The 20,289-nt window shown below is 32.5% G+C and overlaps 1 protein-coding gene and 1 pseudogene across 6 annotated transcripts in view; both read left to right on the top strand.

Moving 5' to 3' along the window:
• CDH18 (cadherin 18) overlaps positions 1-20,289 on the top strand; it is a 953,252-nt gene that overhangs the window by 254,335 nt on the left and 678,628 nt on the right. For all 6 annotated transcript variants that reach the window (XM_049109418.1, XM_049109419.1, XM_049109420.1 and 3 more), the window contains exon 2: positions 14,281-14,342. The gene's annotated coding sequence lies outside the window, so the exon portion shown is untranslated. The remainder of the gene's footprint in view (positions 1-14,280; positions 14,343-20,289) is intronic.
• Positions 1-20,289, top strand: part of LOC112652711 (F-actin-capping protein subunit alpha-1-like) — an 88,473-nt pseudogene that overhangs the window by 9,609 nt on the left and 58,575 nt on the right.

The raw sequence follows: 20,289 nt of genomic DNA on the forward strand, positions 1-20,289 counted from the left end.
ATTGTACCTCTGAATAGAGCTCAAAGAAAGCTTTCCCTTTCCTATTAATTCATTGAAATGATTTCTTTTTCTTTTTCTCTTCCTCCTCCTCTCTTTTTGTTGTTGTTGTTGTTGTTGTTTTCTACCTATGGTCAAATCTAATTCTCCTGTCTCCATTTCTTTCATTTTTATATGAGAAAGAGAGAGAGTGTGAGCAGGGGGAGGGGCAAGGAAGAGGGTCTCACGTAGACTCCTCGCTGAGCACACCCCAGTGGGGGCTTGATCTCCTTACCCTGAGATCATGACCTGAGGCAAAATCTAGAGTTGGATGCTTAACTGCCCGAGCCCCCCAGGTGCCCCATCCTATCTTCATTTCTTATTCCCTTAAATTCAAATTATCACCAAAGGGAACATTTTAGATGACAAACCCCTTCTTACTATTTCCCTGTGTAAAGCATTCTGTTTCCCGTAACAGTGGTGGTCAAGGAAGGATTCACGTGCTCTGGCAGTTGCTCATGTCAACTTATTGAGGTACAAAGGTCAAATAATAGAATGTATCTCAAAATCTATTTTTGTTGTTTTAATTTCTAGGACTTGTAAAGCATAAGTGTATTAGAAAGATAAGCTTAATGTTGTACATATTGGAGACGCATCTGTCATCTATTGAGATATTAATTTGATACCCACTCCAGTACCATATTAATTCCATATATTTTGCTTCCTATAATCTAGTTCATCTCTCCTGGACCCTGTTTCCCTGGGCATTGTGAAATAAACTGGCATTTTCATTCTGAATGCTTCTTCTGTAAAAGAGAAATAGTCTATGTTGAGTCAATTGCAAAACTGCACATCTGTTCTTTAGAAGATAGTTTTCCTAGGCTATTTGGTTTTTCTTCACAAAAAAAGGAAGAAAACAATTAGTATGCATAGAGGAAACAAAAGTTTTGTCTCTTTTTCTTTAACTTTTTTCTCTTCATTCTAATAATGAATGAACTCCCCCTTCTATATATTAACAAAAACGACAACAACTAAAACAAAAAAACAACAAAAATTGCCTTTGTAGAGAAATATTGGCTCTGATAGGAACAGGGTTAGAAAAAAAGGGCATAAGGATTAAGGAGGCAATATAAAATAAATTTAATTTCAAGGTTGCCTATTATATATCGTCAAATGTTAATGACTGATATTGTGGTGTTTTTAGGTAAATTTGGGGTATTGACATTTGTTCAGACTGAACTGAGTCATTTAGTTTATATTTTCAAGTCCCCACAGGTTTCTCTTCTAGCACTCGCCAAACATATCCTGATATCAATCTTCTTTCCTTCAAATCTTTCTTCTTATCACTAGTAAATCATTCTTGGGAGAACTAGACCTCCCAATAGATTTGTCAACCGTTGAAATGGAGAATTTAGGCTCTATCTGATGAATATCTCATCTGAATCCCTGCTGAGCATACAAATATCCCCCTGCTCATCAAAGAAGCATTTATCCTGTGTCTCTCTGTAAAGCCACCCATTTTTAATAGCAAATATTATGAAATTTAAAAATATAGGGCTCAGGCTATATGCATGAGCTTTTTTAGAATAGCTAATTATTAAATAATGAAATGATTAACTCAGAAAACCTTAGATAGCTAACAAGAGCTCCCTATTTTGTAGTATTTCTTTTTATGTCTCTTTTTTTTGAGATTTTCTATAGACAATTAAACTAGGCATATTACATTTGTCAGGTTTACTGGATCTATGGGAGATCAACACCTTTCTTCGCAAATTAGCATAATAAAGGCTGATGGCAATTTTTATATTATACTGATGAATGCCCTTTTAAGTCAAGTATTTTCATATTTGACTCATATTTGACTTTCTCTTACAAGGCATCATTCACAACTAAAAATCATTTGCTGAAATTACCAAGTAACAATTGTGTTAATATTTATAATTTTTCATTCTTTAGATAATTTTAAGGTACTTTTTTGACTAAGAACCTCTGCGGACCCAATATGTATAGTAGTAATTTTGTCAAGAATATCAATACCGTCATTGATAACATTCACTATTTCACTGAATACTGATGGTTTAGTTGTACCATTTAAACCTCAGGATTATTGTATCTGTACTAAGGACTATGTCTTTTAAGTAGTCCAGGCAAACTATCAAATTAAAAAAATAATGTGACTTTTATAAAGTATTATTTTAAAGGATTGTATTTAAATATTTTTAAATTGCCATTAATTCTTTTTTAGAAATATTTAGATTAAAAAGATCTATTTTAATGATTTGCTTCTGAATCAGTAAGATCAACATACAATTGTTCTACATAATGTTAATATATTTATTTTTTATGGTTAAGTAAAGAAAATTAAAAGAATTATGAGCTTTTCCTCAGACAGTAGTAAACAATGACAGAACTCGCATCCAAGAAAATTCTAAAGTCCCCTTCTCCAGCATATGGACAAGCAGATGCATAGATTTTGATCCCAGTAGAAACATGAAAAATATCCAGAAAAAATATTAACATTCATAGTAAAACAGGGATTAAGATTCAAATCCAACGGGTAGTATTTACAAAACAGAGAGACTAAGAGGAAGTAACTGAGGGAACAAGGGGTACTTGTAACTCTTTAAAAAAAATCATTTGGGAAGAAATTTCTAGATAATTAAAACATTTGATGATAAAGACAGAGCTTTATGTTGGGGAATTAATAGAACAGGCAAACAAATATATGGATTCTCTTCCTTTAGGTTATTTTCTTTTTCAGGAGCAGAGTTTTCATACATAGGGTTCTATTGTCTCTGAACAGCCAGGGAAAAATGTGAATGTTGCTTAAATGTGACATAGAGGAGAAATTTAATGGAGTATACTCTTCTTACCGTCTATGTCCTTGTGTTAGACTCACATAAGAATGGAAAATTGGATTAAGTGACTACCGTGAACATATCTAGTGTATTTCTCTACATAATGACATAAAATTTTCGTATTTTCCCAGCCTTGAAGTTCTTTATCTCAATTACCTTATCTCTCCACTGAAAACTGAGTCACTTTGACCCAAATATTTTGGAATTACAATAGGTTTTAAGAACTGAGGAAATTTCCACAGAGAACATTGTGAGCTGATTTTGTATAACTATGCCATCCTCTCTGATGATGCAAAAATATATATAAAAAATAAAAAAAGAACAACACATGACTTCATTTTCATTTAGTAGTTGACGGAATTTTGCCTTTATAGATGATAGAAACTCCGTTAAAAAAATTACTGGTTGTGCTCTTCTTCTCAGTAGAAAATGGAATCAATACAGTGTTGTCTGCTAAAGAAGGAACATGCAATTGTGGAAATGAAGAATAGTGGAGCACGACCCTCTGTGATGACCTGTTACCATTTCTGTGGCATCTTATACCACAGAACAAGAGAACTGCCAGTGTATCGCATCGAGTGTCTAACATTCATGCAGAACATACATATCAATGATTCAACTAGATGATCCAGTCACTCCTTTTTTAACGTGAAAAAATTTAATATTTACAAATGAGTACTTTTTAAAGCATAGTTATTTGCTGGCCAGCTGAATGTTGTGTCAGCAATTCCTTTGCCTTTCTCTATAGGTTTGCAAAATTGTATCTGGAATCTACTTTTATTTAAATTTATGTAAGTAAATTGATATATTTTCTTTATTGATTTACCCCTCAAAATCATAGCAGTTGATGCATATAGCTATAATTCATTCATCTTTACTGCTCTCTAGTATTAATTGTAGGACTGTGCCACATTAAAAAAATAACGACAAAAATATTCCATGGTGTGGACATATGGGTTATTTCTGCCTGACTCTCTTTTCTTATTCTATCTTGGTGGACTGGCATATGTCTCTTTCCTAAGTACCAGATTCTCTAAATGAAATGAAAGGTTTTTTTGTTCAAAGTACAACTAAGGATTTTTAAACCCATCCGTAGTATATAATTAGGCCACCGTCCCCATGTCTGCTAACTTGTGATAGCTCTGTTTTTTGTTTGTGTCAGGTATCAAGTTGAACTTTCTAGTCACTAATGAGAATTATCATGTATTGTTTTTCTAAGAAGTAGTTATTTTCTCTCCTATGAAGTGCCTGATGAATAATTTTTGTCATTTTAAAAATGAGATTGTTGTGGTTTTGTTTTTGCTTAATGATTGAGAATTTTCTTTCTTGAACTTAATTTGATCCATCATAAGTTATTTGTGTTGAAAATACCATCTATGATATGAAATTTGTGTTCACTTACTTAACGGTGAATTTTGCTAAGCCAATTTTTAACTTTTTAAAAAATATATTTTATTTATTCATGAGAGTCACAGACAGAGAAGCAGAGACAGGCAGAGGGAGAAGCAGGCTCCATGCAAGGAGCCCAGTGTGGGACTCCACCCCAGGACCCCAGGTTCATGACCTGAGCTCAACCACTGAGCCATTCAGGTGCCCTCAAATTTTTACCTTCATGTTAGAATCTACCTACATTTTTTTTAGATTTGAGAACGTTCATGGTATACATAAAAATTTTACCTATTTGAAAGCATGAATATATTCCTATAGTTTGTTTTTAGCAAGTTTTCTTTTTAGTTAATTTTATATCTTAAAATATAATTAGCATACAGCATTATATTAGTTTCAATGTACAATATGATGATTCAACAATTCTATACATTTCTCAGTGCACATCAAGGAAACTACTCTAGAACCTCTCTATTTCACCACTACCCTACCCACCTCCCCGCTGGCTACCACCAGTTTGTTCTCTATATTCAAGAATCTGTTTATCTCTGTTTTCTTTGTCCATTTGTTTTCTTTTTTTTTTAAATTGGACATATGAGTAAAATCTTCTGTCGTCTTTCTCTGATTGACTTATTGCACTTAGCATTATACCCTCTAGGACCATCCATGTTGTTGCAGATGATAAGATCTCATTCTTTTTATGGCTTATGCTATTCCTCTATAGTCCTTATCTTCTTTACCCAGTTATCTATTGGTGGACATTTAGGTTGCTTCCATATTTTAGCTACCGTAAATAATGCTGAAAAATATAGGGATGCATATATCTTTTTGAATTAGTGCTTTTCTTTGGGTAAATACCCAGTATTGTAATTACTGGGTCATATAGTAGTAATTCTACTTTAATTTTTTCTGAGAAACCTCCATCCTGTTTTTCACAGTGGCTGCACCAGTTTGCAACTAGGACTTCAAAAACATAAGCATATTCACCTCGCTTGCTTGCTACAAACAAGAATATTTTATTTCATCCGCACAGGATTGCCAACTTACTTTCTGTTGTGCAACATAAGGAAACCTTTAATTCTTTTCCTACATTGTTTATCCAAACAATATTTATTGAAAAGTTCACCTTGTTTTGCTAATAATATTCCTATCATCTATCAGGTATGCACAAATGCTTGAATTTTGCTTTCTTGGCTCTCTTTTCTGTTAGTCTACTTGTCTTTCTTGATGTCAGTAACGCACTGAAATAACTATTGCAGTGTTAAAATTATCTTTGTTATCTAGAAGAAATTTGGCCTATTACTCTTGTCCAAATGGGTTTGACTCTATTTGAATCTTTATATTCCCATATACAGTTCAAAAGTAGCTTATCTAATTTTTGAATTTGTGATTTTGTTGAAACTATTGATGAATTTTGGAGAGAAAGGAGATCTTTATAATACTCAATCTTTCCTTTTTTAAAGATGAGAAGATAGAAAAACATATTTAGAAAAGTACAAATTTAATCTTGCCATTTTCTTTCTTATAAATTGAAACATTTATCATGGGTAATTCCTTTTTTTTTTTTTTTTTGCTTTTTTAATATCAAGAAATTATTTCTTCTCTTGTCCTAAAAAAATTGTGGTATAAATATAGCAACACATCTGCTTATTTTTTGTCAATATTTGCTTTATTTTGGACCTTTACTCAATCTTATGTTTTAGGTGACTCTTCTAAACAGTTTTCAACTACACATTTTCTGATAGGACAACTTTCACCATTTAGCTAAATAATTACTTCTTATTTATGATGATTAATTATATACAGTATTTAATGCTGGATTTAACAAAAAATATCACAGTTAATATTGTGAATTTGGGCATATTTGCTGTTACAAATTTTCATTGGAATTTTTTTTCTCTATTTTACTGTCACTGTTTTAGGAGCAGAAAGAGTTGTTATATTTCTAATCCAACATTATTCTAAAACTAGAGCCCTTTATATATCCCAGCTTCTGTGATGTGTATGTGTGTGTAGGATGTTTGTTGTCTGTCTGTTTGCTTCTTATTGGGTTTCTCCTCATGAGACTGAATCATCACAAGTTCACACATATTAATGTGCTGATGCATTGGGATCAGCAAATACCTCCTGCATTCCTGTGTGGCTTACCCTTCAGTCTGAGTATTTCATACCTTGGTATCAGCTCATGGGTACATTTGATATTTTATGGTGATATTCTTGTCAGCATTTGAATTGCTTTCTGTGAGAATCTAGCTGGCCATATTTCTGGAAGAGTAGTTCTACCTCTGGACATAGTTGTGAATATTTACAGTACTGTTGGACAATACAGCAACCATTGTATTTTTTGCTTTAAAATTAGGGGCACTTGGGTGATTCAGTTGGCTAGCATCTGACTTTTGATTTAGGCTCAGGTTGTTCTCAGGGTTGTGGGATCCAGTCTTACTACAGACTCTGTGTTCAGCCGGGAGTCTCCTTGAGATTCACTCTTCTTCTCCCTCTGTCACTCCATCCCTGCTTGTGCACTCATTCCCTCTCCCTAAGGACAGAAATTAAAATTAAAATCAATTCTGACTTGTAATTTTTATAGCAAAAAGTCATATACTTGAAGCATACTTAGAGATAATATTTTCTCACTAGTTATTTTTCCTACTCACTTGCATTTCATTTAAAATAAAATATTTTCATGACAAAAATTTGGTGAAAACATGTTCCTTATTTTACAAATAATTAAATATGTGTCTTTAGATCTCACACATAAGATCCTTGATTTTGCTTATGGTGTATTAACAACAATACAGTTTTGATGAAATTGCTTATGTGATTAATATCCTCCTCTCATTTAAATTTTTCTAAAGTTTTTGTAATTATTTTGAATATTAATTTCAAACTATTTTTTCTCTATCTTAAAACAATTTTTTAAAATTCAGATTAAAATATTGTAGACTGGTCTAATCCTTCCTCTGAAGCAAGATTGTTATGGCCAACTGTGAAGGGACATGTTAAAGCACAATCTTATTCTTATAATCCAAGTGATATCAACTTCCAGCAAAGAGGCAAATACAGTTTCTTCCATATCACTAAGTATGGACTGTAGTTCTACTGATTCATGCCCTTCAGAATTAAATTTGTTTAATTTAATGTAGATTAAAATCACATTCAACTATGTTATTTAACTCTTCAATACATTTTTCATCAAGTTATCAGCATATCTACTGACTTTCAATTATGATGAAGAAATATCCCTTAAAGTCTTTCTTCCCCCTAAGATTTATTTATTTATTTTAGTGACAGAGAGTGCACAGGGAGAGGGGCAGATGGAGAGGACCTTCAAGCAGACTTTCCTCTGAGCTTGGAGCCCCACTCCAGGTTGGATCCTACAACCCATGAGATCATGACCTGAGCTGACACCAAGAGTTAGATGCCTAACCCACTGAGCCACCCAGGCACCTCCTTAAAGTCTTAAAATTGAAGTCCCAAAGTTCTTTTGCTTATATGATTATATAAGTCAGTATTTAATATTTTAGAAATAAAAGCTGAAGAATTTTTTAAAATTAACAATAATTTTGGCATTATTTGACTTTTAAAAAATGATGTCCAGTTTAATAGAAAGCAGATGAATTATCATATCTGCTTCCTTCATCTATTACACTAGGCTGTTTAGTTGAAGTATATGAGAAAAAAATGGCCTCATTCTGATATGTGTTTGAAAATGGCAGCATTTTAATATTTTTCAGATAACTGTGATGTTTTTGATATACATTAAAATCAACAGTTTTTAAAGATTGTATTTATTTGAGAAAGTGCACACATGAGAGAGAGAGAGAGAGAGCATGAGTGCAGGAGCAAGGCAGGAAGCAGAGGCAGAGGGAGAAGCAGGCTTTATCAGGGAGGGAGCTGAATGCAGACAAAACCCAGGACCCTGGGATTATGACTTGCCCCCAAGGCAGATGCTGTAACAACTGAGCCACCAGGACCCTCAAAACTCAACAATTGGGTGAGCCACCTGGGTGGCTCAGTCAGTTAAGCATCTGCCTTCAGCTCAGGTCATGATCCCATGTTCCTGCTTTCAGGCCCTGCATTGGGTTCTCTGCTCATCAGAGACCCTGCTTCTCTCTCTTCCTCTTTCTCTCTTTCTCTCTCTCTTTCTCCCTCTCTCACTTTCTCTGCCTGCCACTCTGCCTATTTGTGTTTCTTTCCCTCTCTGTCAAATAAACACATAAAGTCTTAAAAAAAAAAAAAAAAAGACACCTCAACAATTGAAAAATCCTTAACCTGTGCATGATTCTGTAACATTATCCTTTGGTCATTTGAGAAATATTGTTTGCTGAGATATGCGGAACTTCCAAATATTGACGTTTCATTACGAAAAAAATCAAATTTGCCCAAATTGTGAATAATCTTAATAGAAAAGTCTTTTAGATTCGAAAACCTGTCAAAATCAAGTGGATATGCACAAATTTTCACAAATTTAAATTTTTGCTTAAAATAATGAATCATTGGCAACAAATACTGTGACTTCTTTGAAGTAGCAATTTCTTCTGTTCACATTCAAGGAAATGTCTAACAAATGGTGAAATCTGAGTAGCTACATTTGGCTGTCACTATGTCGAACAAAAATGGTATTCCATAGAAATAAAAAAATTATAAAACGACTAGTTTAGCTCATAGCTCACAACTCAATTACCCATATACTTTTCCTGTTGCTACCATTATACTTCAGATAAGAACAGAAGAGTCTCATATATATTTCCTGTTTCTTCATACAGAATATAAAATGATATGTACTGAACGCCACACATTTATTTATATTTATTTATTTTTCTTTTTTAAGGAAAAACTAACATTTTCCCCTTCTCTCCCTCTTACCATTTCTTTCTTTCTTTCTTCTTTCTTTCTTTCTTTCTTTCTTTCTTTCTTTCTTTCTTTCTTTCTTATTTCCTTTTCTTTCTTCTTTCTTTCTTTCTTTCTTTCTTTCTTTCTTTCTTTCTTTTTCTTTCTTCTTTCTTTCTTTCTTTCTTTCTTTCTTTCTTTCTTTCTTTCTTTCTTTCCTTCTTTCTTTCTTTTCTTCTTTCTTTTCTGTTTTTCCTGAAACTGTATTGAGTTGAAGAATACAATAAGTTTTAGTACAGTTGGGAGTCACTTTTTTGATTTATGCTTAGGAACCAGCATTTTTACCTAGAGTTTTTTTTTTTTTCCCCCCCTTCTGTCAACACAGTAAAAAGAGCATAATGTTTAATTACTATGGAAATGGTTTAAACCTCATGCATCTCCTGATAGGGTCTCAGGGATCTCCAGGGGTCTAGGAATCACACTTGAAAAAAATACAACCTTAATGCAATTTTCTCTGTCGCATTTTCAGTACCCTACATTTTATGCAAATATATCATGGAAAACAACATAAAATCTAACATAACTAAGACACTTTTAATGAATAGTATTACACATAACATAATTATGGCTCTTAGTTATTATGTCCCTTCCAACATTGTGAAAGCACATTGAAGGGGACTGGCCTAGTTATTGCTCTCTGAGCCCTCTTTGCCAGTACTACTAAATCATTGTCATTTAAGGACATAATTAGCACATCTCATTAGCTAATGAAGATAACGACCATTAAAATTCTTTCCCAATTTATGGTTTCCTCTTTATCACAATTTAACAACAATGTCGTTTCAGGGTAATAACAAAATTGGCTTACAAATGACCCTTATACTAATGAACGAGCAGCACCTTGTATCAAGGAGCAAAGGATTATTTATACATTGCACTCCTAATTATATTATGTAGTGGAGTCCTGTTGCCGATGACTTTCCAATGTGATTTAGTCAAAATGTTTGGTCTTATTGTTGTTATGTTGGAAGTACAAATCCAAACCATACAGAATATGACTATTTTTCTTTAGCAATCTTTATTTATGGAACAGTGTTAATTTTTTTTTAACATTCCAAGTGTTAAAATAAGGGATGAATTATAATGATCAATGCATATGGCATATCAAAGCATTTCTAAGTAAAATGGCCTTATTTTTAAATACAGACTGCTCTATTTGTTCAACTTCCTTCGTTTTTCTAAAAAGTTGTTTTTCCTGTTGTTAATGTGAAAGACGCATTTAAAAATATCTGAAATTAAAAACAATGTTCTATTGTTAATTATTAACATTCTCGGGGGGAGAATGCAGAAGAAAAGCATCTTTTGGAGTTGCTAAAATAAATGCATTTACATTTAACTATAAGTCAAAAAGCTGAATTAGAAATTTACTTCTTCTCAATATCACTTTGAGGTAGTTTTATTAGTTTTCTATTGCTGTGAACAAGTACCACAAACACAGTGTGTTAAAGCACCTCTCATCTCATACTTTCTCTAAGTCACGGTCCAGGCCTGGTTTTTCTGCTTTCATAAGGAGGAACAATGAATTGGTGTGGGTTATGGCAGCATAATGTTAGATGCATGTCAAACATTAGTCCAAACCCATAGAATATACAAAGCCAAGAGTGAACCATATATAAATCATGGACTTTGGATGATTATGATGTGCCAGTGTAGGTTCATAAATTTCAACAAATGTACGGCTTTGGTGGGGATGTTGATAACGGAGGAAAGCTATGCATTGTGTGGGGATAGGGGGTATATGAGAAATCTCTGTACCTTCCCTTCAATCTTCCTCTGAACCTTAAACTACTCCAAAATAACTATTAATGAAATCTTTAACAAAATTGTATTAAATGAATACATTATTGTACTCTGCTGCTATGTCTCTCCTTTTGTTATTTATGGACAACCTTCAGAAGCTTTAGTTTTGTGAATATATATACTAAGCCTGTAATTTAGGGAATAAATTGAAATCAAGCGGAATGCAACATAACATGAATAGCTTTGATACTATGACCTATATATAGCTAGAATACATTTTTATATAACTACATACATATATTTTTAAACATATTTTTTCTTAAAATATACTTATAAATGTACTTTTCATTATTTGGAGAGCTAAGAAGTGCAAATGAATACTTATTGAAATTGTCTCAAAAATAATTGTTGCATTTAAAAATATTGGGTTGATGGAAATAGCTAAGTAAAGACAAGACAGTGTGCTTTATTAACAAGTGAAATATTTTTTTAATATATAAATGGAAAATATTATAAATCCTTTTCAGGGGCAACCCCGGGTGGCTCAGCGGTTTAGCACGACCTTTGGCCCAGGGTGTGGTCCTGGAGACACAAGATCGAGTCCCACATCAGGTTCCCTCATGGAGCCTGCCCATGTATCTGTCTCTCTCTCTCTCTCTCTCTCTCTCTCTCTCTGAGTCTCTCATGAATAAATAAAATATTAAATAAATTAAATAAATAAATAAATCCTTTCCAGAAAGTATTTAAATGGATTGTCCCCTTATACTTGAATAAATGTATATGACACAGAAGATGGGGTTGCTTTTCCACTGGTGAAATTTCCTGTTTGATGTAGTTGTTTGCAATGTACTCAGGACAATTATAAATAAATTTTCCTTTCCCAGGCTATGTTATTTATTTTATTTATTATTTTTGTTTGTTGAAAGCTTTTATTTAAATTCTAGTTAGTTAACATGTAGTGTAATATTGGTTTCAGGAGTAGAATTTTGTGATTCATCACTTATATATAACACCCAGTGCCCATTACAGGTTTCCCCCTTAATATTCTTCACCCATTTAGACCATCACTCACTCACCTTCCTTCCAATAACTCTCAATTTGTTCTCCATAGTTAAAAATCCCTTACGGTTGGCCTCCCCTTCATCTCATCTTTTTTTTTTTTTTTTTTTTTTAATTTCCTTCCTTCCCTTTTATTTCCTTCATCTGTTTTGTTTTTTAAATTCCACATACTTTTGAAATTATATGGTATTTTTCTTTCTCTGACTGACTTATTTATCTTAGCATAGTACACTCTAACTCCATCCACGTTGTTGCAAGTAGCAAGATTTCATTTGTTTTTATGGCTGAGTAATTTTCCAATGGATAGCAATCTTTTGCCAGATTTTAAACAGTTAAATCAGGGAGCCGTGTGACAATTTGAGTCAGTGCTGTGCACTAGGTCATACACATGGAAGAGAGTTACTGCTTCTTCTATGCTAGCAATGGAGCTGAGATGAAATTATCAGCCATATGCTATTGGCCTCATTTCCAAAAGGCCTCTGTTAACCTTAGGAAAACATGTAAGTTCTACATAAATAGGTCCTTCTGTGCTCACCTATGAGTTTCTCTCTTGTGGAATATTCAAATAACCCAGTTCTTAAAAACTGTTCCTTGGAAATCCTTGCTCCTCTATGCAAATCATACATATGTGAGTTGAATGGCGCTATGCTTCATGCACTGTGAGAGCGATTCCAGTTCCTGGAAACAGCGCCTCTTAACACTGTAGCATAACTAGCTCCTAAAATCAAACTTAGAAATCAGGCACATTGGGTTCTATGTACTCTTATTTTCAGAAAGGCCATATTGAAAATGTCAGAGTTCTAAAATATATCAGGATAGAGAGCACATGTAGGTAGCTTAGGGAGAGGGAAGCTCCTGAGTAGTATGTGTTCTAAAGGAATTTGAGACTTTTTGCTTTGATAGATCAAAAGATCTTTATATCATTAATTCATAATCCCTTCCTGCCTAATTTTTTAGCACTTTTGATAATATTATATACAATATATATTTATTTTGGTATATATATTTACTCTCCAAAATATAAACACCATGAGGGGAGGTGCTTTTGCCTCTTTTGTTCAGTGCTTTATCCCCATATGAATAATAGTGCTTGGTACCTAATAGGTACTCAGTAAATAATCGTTTACATTATAGAATGAATAATCTATTCCTCTTAACTTTTTCCTAAAGTATTTGAGGCTTCCATTTGATTTTGTAAATGTCATTTTAAAATTTATTTATTTATTTATTTATTTATTTATTTATTTATTTATTGGAAAGAGTGCATGAGGAGATGGGGCAGAGGGAGAAGCAGACTCCCTGCTAAGCAGGAGTCTCATGCAGGGGCTCATCCCAGGACCCAGAGATCATGGGCTGAACCTAAGGCAGATACTTAACTGACTAAGCCACGCGGGTGCCCCTATAAATATCATTTTAATCATAGCAAATCACATGGTCACCTAAGATCATTGCTAAGTTGATTTTGGCTAAGGATAAGAAGAATCCTTAAGCCATTTGGTTTTAGGGTCTGAAAGGCTTCATTATCCTCTGAGCTTACATATTCACCTTTTATTTTTTTATATTAATACTGTCTTTTCAATATTAATTCTTCAATACAACTGAAATTATATTTTCACCTTATCAAAATATGCAAATACTATTAATTCCCTCTAAAATCTAAGTATCACAGTTCTAGAACAATATACTTCTTTTGGATCTACAAAAGTCCCTCGTTATATATTATATTTTAGTTCATATTTGATTCTGTTTTCTGCATTTCCTTTCTGATCTTTCATATTGTATTAGTTTCAAAGGAAACTGATCATTGAATTTATAATACATACTAATAATTATTATTCTTATAAATAGTATTTTATTGTTACTTAGAGTCACTAATAATTTATTTTATTATTTATTCTATTTTATGTATTACTAATACTTTAAAATTAAATATTGACTGTGTATTAGGCTAAATGTTAGGTACCACAAATGGATAGTAATACTTAATACTGAGGACCCTACAAAGGGCATATTATATCTATATTAATCAGCTAAAGTATTAATGTTTCAGAGAACATAGCTTAATTGTCCAAAATTGCACAGCTAACAACTGAGAGAATTGAGATTCTAATTGGGGTGTCTGTCTCAAAGGCTATGCCCTAAAACAAAACAAAACAAAACAAAAAGTCTGGAAGTTTGAGCTTCTCAATATTTTAGCCCTTCAAAAGGTACATTTGCTACTTTCCCCATCATGCTTTCATGAGTTGGGTTCTTGAGTGGTATGGAATAATGTATAATAACTATATTTTGCATTATTTATAACTATTCATAGATTTATACGATATGAATATTGAAAAGATTTTCATATATTTTTCTTTACATTTTCCTTCAGGACCTCATCACAGCTGTGTATAAGAAAATATATCACCTAACATTCATGAATTGAATTATAAGGTAAATTTTTCAATGATTTTTGTTATATCAAAAATGTTATAGAACTGTTAAAATTGTTGAGATACAGTTTCTCTGAAAGATCTTTATAGCTAGCTATCTTGCTATAAAAGGTTTGACTTAGGAATTCTCTTCTGTTTTCAAATTATACTTTAAAAATATTATCTATCTATCAACTTATTTTTTCTCAGGAATTTTGGAACTCCTTCTAATAGGCACACTTTTCAAATGTCATAGAACCATTCAAGTGCATTGACATTAGGCTGACTTTTATAAGTGTTTCTAAATTTTCTTTTAAAAACGTAGAAGCTCAGGAAAGAGCTCTCAATGAATATATTACTACATTTCCATATTTTAAGAACTATTTTTAAAATGTAATTTTGTAAACGTATGTGCTTGAAATACACATAGAGAAATCATATTATTTATGTTTTACTAATTATTTGGACTTGTCACTAGATGTAGATCTCTTTCCTAATGAACATTGAATTTGCATTTTGTAACATCTTTGAATGTCAGTTTCTTAAGATATAACTGGTCCTGGCTATTAATTATCACTTATCTATTAAGTTTGTCTTATAGGTAGGGTTTACTAAAACAATGATACTTATATTTGAATAATAAGTATAATAGGTATAGGTATTGAAAAATTTAATAAATAATAGATAAAAATACACCTACCATGTTGGTGAATGACTAATGACATCTGATATGAAACTGCCTCGCATTATGATGAACTTCTCCTTGAATACTTGAATTTCTTATGAAAAGTTGAAAGGTAAGGATACAAGTCATGATATCAAAAGTATTATATGAATTAATATAATTATTCTAATAATTCTAATATAATTAGAATTATATAATTAATATAATAATTAATATATATTCTTGCTCTTTTATACCAATAAAAGAGATAAAAACCGCTGCCATATCAAAACACTCAATATTTTCAAAGTCAAATCCTGTTGTTTTATATAATGTGCTTTTTATTTTACAAATACAACTCTAAATGCAGATATGATCTTGTTATGATATGTTAAATGTAAAACAACAACAGCAAACAAACAAAATCTAAACCAAATTGTATTCCATTCAACTCAAGCCAGGGTATAAGGCAACACAGTTTTTGAATATTAGATCCCTCCTCCCTCATTCTCCACCTCCTGTACGTGGCCCAAGTCCCCTCAGGATACTGAAATCTCGATCATGTTGGAAACTCTTACAAACCATGAGTTTTCTTATCACATAGATTTGGAATGTATTTGTGTTGAATGAATATTTGTTTTTGAAAATGTCTTCTTCGGTACAAGAACATGTGGGAGTAAAAATAAGATATAGAAACAATGCTATGAAAGCCTTTGTGGCATACATAGCTTAGTTATTTTAATAATAAATAAACTATTATAAATAAGCAAGACTGCTTATCATGAGTACACTTCATTATTACAAGAAAAACACAGTGGGCTTGTGTGAATGTGAGTATGTGGGTGTATAAAATTTACAGCATTCATTCCCCAGGATGTAATTAAAGGTAAATACCTTTGAAAATGAAAATATTATAGGAAAATTTATTAAAGTATTTATTATGTTTTTATTTTATACTACCCATCTTTAAAATTGTGGGTATTGTGAACATAATATTTACACTGAGTCATTTAGACTGAATGTGAGAGCTAAGAACCATAGCATACTTTCAGAAAGGGTTATATCACAGTGAGTGGGACCTCTTAAATTGTAGCATCTTGTAAGATAATGGCTAATTAGACATTTAATATTAGCCCAAATTTCCATGGCTTTAGACCAAATTCAAACACAGATCTGTGCAATATACAGAAGGGGGACATGATTCTGTTTACCAAGTGAATTTCATCTAAGAATATATTTCAGTTCAAACATTTTTGCAACGTATATTTTTAAAAATAACAGAAAGGAAAAAAGGGAGCCAGAAGAAGAGATTTTACATTGATTTTATTTGCTAATTAAATTCTAACCATGCCTTTATATACATTCTGTATCTCTGATTCGTATAAGGTATTCTGGAAACTCTATTATAATATATAACATTACAGGTTTAAATGTCAAGACAATATTTGTATTTAATTAATCAAGATAGACTTGAGATTAATATCCTTGTAAAAGGAAGTTTTTGTTACTACATAGGTTATAGAGCTTATATTTGTAATTTTTAAATCTTTTTTTTTTTTTTGTAAATAAGCAGTTTCCAAACAACAGTGTCCTTCATAAAGAGCTTACATTTTTGAAGAATATTCACATTTCACTTCTTTTCTGTAACTTATATTGAATGGTACATCTTTCATCAAAAATTTCTGAGAAACACAATTTTCATGAAGGTACATGTCCACTTTAATGATTGAATTGTCTGTACAGTAGAATGAACAATATACCTGTTGAATGTTTAATGGAGTAGAACCATAAACTGTATAGCTTTCTCATAATTCAAAAGTTAATAGCTGTCCCCTAATTTTGAAAAATGATTCACTTGGATAAGCAATTAAATAAACAATTTTTATGTTTTTAGATGAAATGAATGTGAGTACATAATTTATACATATTGATACTCAAAATTTACCTCATATTATTTTCAACAGATTATGATTATTTTTTATAATTATAGGAAAATTACATAATACATGTTTAATGAATTAAATTATTTAATATTCACCCTTCCCTTTTTTCATCTCAAAAATGTGAGTACAAATATGTTTCTATCCACTAGATTTCAATAAATACTATTTCATACAATTTGTGTTAGAAAAGATATGACCTATCTGCTGTATTTACCCAATAGTAATTCTTGTTTGTTTGTCCCCATGTGTCTTTCTTAGTCTAATAAGTAGCCTTGATATAATTATATAAAGAAATCAAGTAAATTGTAGGGATGCCTGGTAGGCTCAGTGGTTTAGGATCTGCCTTCGACCCAGGTCATGATCCCAGGATCCTGGGGTCGAGTCCCACATTGGGCTCCCTGCATGGAGCCTGCTTCTCCCTCTCCCTGTGTCTCTGCCTCTCTCTGTGTGTCTCTTATGAATAAATAAATAAATAAATAGAATATTTAAAAAAAAGAAATCAAGTAAATTGTATAAAATTTTCTACATGCCAGCATGTAATGGACTATATAAGTTTTTGCTTATTAATATGACTTATATTGAGTAATTTGTGTTTGTAAACTTATTTAATACTTTTCACAATTACCCTGTGATATAGATATGATTATTACTTTCCAGAAGACCTGTTGGTAAAATCAAAATGACATGTATTTTATAGGACTCTAGACAGTTGTTTTAAAATGTCAGCTAAACCAAAGACACAATGTGATTATGTGAAGTTTCACATTTGCTTGCACTTGTATTTCTAAGTGCAGAGGAGTAAAACATCAACAAGAAATGCCTAACAATCAGCATGGGGTCTCTCCCTGAAGAAGGTCACTGAGGATTATCTGTGTTTGGTTTGAACTGGTAAAAACTCTGGTTTCTATTTGCAGTTGTTGAGATGTGGGTATTGTGTTTCAAAATAAGTTAATTCTGAAAAAGACCCTCAGGTACTACAGTGCCAGAGAAGGGGCCCTCAACAGGTCGATTGTTTCTGCTGCCACTTGTTTGGATGTTGGAGTTCATGGCAAGAAATGTTTGTGCTCACGGATGAATGTTGTTCTCTTGGTCCTTAACTGCAGTAGATTTATGAGCATCTGGGGGATAGAATCAGACTGACAGTTTATGAGAAAGAATATGATCGTGCAGTTTCATGTTTCCTGTACATCTGTTGATTAATAGCATGATTTGTGTTACTTAATGTCAAATCTTTATTCCTTTTCTTACTCAACAGTGTCATCCAAATGAAACATATCTCATTGAAGAAATAACCTTCATACAATCAGAATTCAATCTATCACTTCAATATTTCAAATCCCATCAAAATCTTCAATTAAAAAAATAACCTCATGTACATTTTGTAATTCAGTGATCACACATTAAATTTACTTTACAAGTCAAAGTATCTAGTGTGTGTTTATAAATAAATGATTATGTTTTCCTGGAATATAAAGTGAAATAGTTATCTACTCATTAGAAATGAATGAATCTTTCATAGTATGTTCTTTGAGTTAATTACAAATTTTCTCATTTTGTTGTTTCCTTGATTTTAATTCAAATTGTCCCTTTTCCTAATTATCTACCAACCTCTACCTATTATTGTGAAGTCACGATGCATAAATACTATACCTTAACCTACTAGAATTTGCCTTTTCCCCTAAACTATGTCTTTGACCCACCTTTGGAGAATCCTAATTCCTTCCCACAGTCTGTTATCTTCAGGACTCTAGTTAACTAACTGTTAACTCTTTTGAGGAGAGTTCCTTTAACTCTTTGTAATCTACTTTGCTGCCTCCAAGATTGAAACTCTCTCCTGTGGGTAAACATGTGCACATGACTGGGCATAGGACAGATTAGTAAACATTAATTGAATCAAACAAAAGAATGAAAGTAGAGAAGAGCTTCCTTAATAGACTGCATCTCTTAAAACACACAGAGGAGTATCAGAGAGTAGAGGCTTGGTTACAGGTGGAAGGGAACATCTTGACTCAACTCCTAAGCATGGACTCATATGTTATATTAAGAAAATGTTAGGCTGGATGTTTGGGCCTAAGACACTGACTGTGAAGGAGTGAACTGTGATTGGCTCCACTGGATGAGCAGATAAGGAGAAAGCAGGAAGGATGTCGAGAGCTGAGCTGAGCTCAAGACAAAAGCTGAGCGCCCAGTTGTGGAGCCAGCTTGGAGATCCCACCACGGAAATTTCCAATTGCTGGATATTTTCACTTTATGCATGTAAATTACTACATGCCCTCTCTAAGCCAGCTACTAAGTGATTGGGATACACAATTTCATTGAATATTTAGAATAATGCAATTTTATTTGTCTGTTTTATTGATGAGGAAGCTAAACCTGGACTGGTTTGGGGTCCTTTTAGCACTAACACTTTGCTCTTAACAATCAGCCATACAGGGTTGTACAGCATATACCGTTATTCACTCAGAGATGTACCGTGGTTGAGGTTGGCTACTATTTAGCATTGCTGGTTTCTTTCTAATTCTGGATTTATGATTATCTCCTTCACATTTTTACTTCTGCTTTCCTTCAAGTAAAATACTAGAACTCTATTTCCAGTTTTTTTTTTTTTTTTCAAAAACATGCGCAAAATTTTGTTTCCTTATACATTTTTTTTCCTGCCTGGAGTTTGCATACCTTTCATCAAAATCTCAATAGATCTATGACTAAAAAGTGTTTTAAGTAAATAAAAACAACAACAAAGGGATAGAAAAAAATCATACTGAAATATGAATCATTTGGAAAGCACATCTGTGTTTCTAAGTGGGTTCCTAAATACAGTATGTGATCATTGATATACAAAAATAATAGTCACCTGAATAAAGTTTGTGAAATACAAGAAGACATTTTTATGAGGCAGATATATGAAAACATAATATGGCCTCTATTCACATCTTCTGACATAGTTGCTATATGTTTAATTCTGATATTTTATACAATTAACTCAAGGCCAAACTATGTAGGAAGCACCTGTCCTTTGGCCCTATCACCTTTTATATTTAGCACCACTACGATGAATTCATGGATATCTTCTGTAATTCCCTATACTGCTCTTCCACCTTTCTTAAATTTTGATAGTCATTGTCGGGCTCATCATCACCTACCCACCCTTCTTTAAAACAACCATCACGAACAATCGTAACATCCAAGTATTACCATGTCCCTTTTTTCTTAAGGTTTTTTCATCTGTGAATCAAAAGTGGTGATCACATTAGCTGTTGACACATTAATGACCTATTACTCCCTCCTGAACTGGTTCCATGTAGCAATTAAAATGCAGAATCAAGGGACTACTCCACTACGGATGAGTTCTGTTCTACAATAGG

This window comes from Canis lupus, chromosome 4 (genome assembly GCF_003254725.2).
Source record: "Canis lupus dingo isolate Sandy chromosome 4, ASM325472v2, whole genome shotgun sequence".
Lineage (NCBI taxonomy): Eukaryota > Metazoa > Chordata > Mammalia > Carnivora > Canidae > Canis > Canis lupus.